The following is a 2,836-nucleotide window of genomic DNA, read 5'->3' on the forward strand; positions in this document are numbered from 1 at the left end:
ACAAGTTAACAAGCCTCGGGCAAGATCTCTGGTTATTCTATAATATGTCTAATAATTTTAAATTTTATTTATTCGTTAGGTTTTGCCAGGTTTCTTTACGAAAGGGGAAACTCACCCCGATATATATATATAATATATAAATTGACATAATTAATATGATATAGTAATCGTTCTGCTGAAGTAGCTGCGAACGTTTGTATTTGGAGAGGGTGTGTTCCAACTCTAAAGAGTAGTCGAGGTTGTATTGCCCACCTACGTTCCACTACTGCCCACCTACGTTCCATATTAATTAAGCTATATGCAGCGTCGATATGCCTATAACCGTGTCTCTAACCTTATTTCTGCGGTTCTCGCATGTATATAACACATTATTGTTTAACGGCGTCAGTCTCACAAGCAAGTTCAGATAGGCAATATTGTAGCATGTGCGGCGAATTCTCCAAGCGGCAGGACATTCTGCAGGATGCATTACGGTCCACTCGTGTCTAAATGTCAGAATCGCACATATTCCATAGTTATATCGCCTGTTGTTGTGAGCTGACGGCACGCGCGGGCGAATTTATTTTTCACAACACAGTTCGACTATGGTTCGACCACTCGTTCGTCATTATAGGTTATTAGGATTAGGGTTAGGGTTAGGGTTAGGGTTAGGGTTAGGGTTAGGTTAGGATTAAGGTTAGGGTTAGGGTTAGCATCTGTCATCTGCCATCTGGTGATCAGTGCTCGCGCGCAACGCAGCGCAAAGCCATTCCACACAGCTGAGTGATAGCAGGACACGTATACCGCTGCAATATGCAGTGTTGACAACACAGGGTTGTGTAAATATGCGACCACCGCCGTGAGCCTCGTGTGGGCGGGCCATAATGTTACATATTAGACCAATATAGTCTCAGCGGCAACAAGAACCAACGTAATTAGGTGTAAGGGTGCTTCAATCAGGTAATAAGCACAGATTTACGCACGCACGCACACAAGCCACGTTAATGTTGACCGACCAGGTTTCAAGACCAACGCCAATACACACGGTCTTTAGATGCATGACGACTTCTTTGAGCTACAAGAAGTCAAATTAATTTGTAAGTAATTAATTTGTAAGTAATTAATTTGTAGTATAACAAATGTATTGTATTGTAAGCAGATCATTGTATTGTAAGCATAGATATTGTATAGATATTGTATAAGTATAGATATTGTAAGCAGATCATTGTAGTATAACAAATGAAATCAAATGTCAGTTAGACAACTATGTTGACGGCATAAATGTCCGTCACACCTCTTCGCTATAGACATACCCTCCTCTTTGCTACAGATATGCCCTCCTCTTTGCTACAGATATGCCCTCCTCTTTGCTATAGGCATGCCCTCTTCTTTGCTACAGATATGCCCTCCTCTTCGCTATAGAAATGGCTTAAATGCGTACAATGCACTATATAGACGGCAACCGCGTTCTAAATAAAAATTTTATGGTAATATTCTAAAACGTACACTTGCCACTTGCAAAACGCCTTTGTCTTGTGTGGTAGAGGGGAACATCGTACCAACTTTAACAAAATATCCCAGCAAATAAATATACACACGCACAGCAACGTCACGCGAAAACTTCGTGTATTTTATTACATCATTTCCGGAACAATCGAGCGTTGATTTTTGAATAGGCACCGAACGCCTTTTACATAGCTGTGAGATTTCTGAGCAAAGGAACTACGAGGGTTCCTGAGCAACGCTAGCAAGTAATATTGAGGCAACACGATAACGCGTTCGTTACCGAGAAGGGATACCACGCAACATCGTAGCCAAGGCTTGATAACTGAAGAATATTCGTCTTAACTAGAACACTGCGGCAAATATAAGATTACGACACAAAGAAACCAATATTCATACATACATATATATATATATATATATAAAGCTGCGAAGACGTGTACGAGTGTTTTACAGTATAAACATAGCTATCAAACGCATGATAAATAATATATGCAAAAAACAGTTTTCAACAATCAAGTATTAACATTTGAAAGTCAATTGGCACAGACCTTTCCTTTCTAAAATATTTACGTCATCTGGCAAAAGCTCAATACCGCAGAGTTTTCACCGTATCATAGAAATCATATGCTGACAGCGTACTATGCGGCAACGTCGCGGCTTGAATACTGCCTATACATGCTGCCAGATTGAAAGGCAAGCAGCCATACTTACGCTCATAGGGTCTATGTCCCCCAGGCTACTGCCGGAACGTAACCTGGGTACGGTCCGGTATACCGGAACGTACCCTGGTCACTATTTGATACGGTTAGGGTTAGGGTTAGGGTTCGGGTTCGGGTTCGGGTTAGGGTTAGGGTTAGGGAGTAGGCGTAGGCGACTCCCTAGACTCGTTAGTGGAGTAGGCGAGGTACGGTCCGGCATATTAGATAGTACCAGGGTACGTTCCGGTATACCGGACCGTACCCAGGGTACGTTCCGGCAGTACCCCGGGGGACATAGACCCTCTCAGCCATACTTACCTTCATATTGCACAATTTACACGTGGAGAAGGGACCTATAATGTGCGTGGGTGCGGCTCCAAGTAGGTAACCCTCTCTCCAAATAAATGCACGCCTCCCCCAGTAGACATTCCCTCCTCCACATGGAGAAACCTTCCTCCTCTAAAATTTATGAACCTTCCTCGCCCCTCATGTTGGAACCTTTCTCCTCCTACATGTAGGAACCTCTCCTCCCCTCATGTAGGAACCTTCCTCCCTTCATCTTTGAACCTTCCTCCCTTCACATGTAGGAAGCTTCCTCCCTTCACATGTAGGAACCTTCCTCCTCTCACATTTAGGAACCTTCCCCATTCACA

This window comes from Priapulus caudatus, unplaced genomic scaffold (assembly GCF_000485595.1).
Source record: "Priapulus caudatus unplaced genomic scaffold, Priapulus_caudatus-5.0.1 Scaffold714, whole genome shotgun sequence".
Taxonomy (NCBI): domain Eukaryota; kingdom Metazoa; phylum Priapulida; class Priapulimorpha; order Priapulimorphida; family Priapulidae; genus Priapulus; species Priapulus caudatus.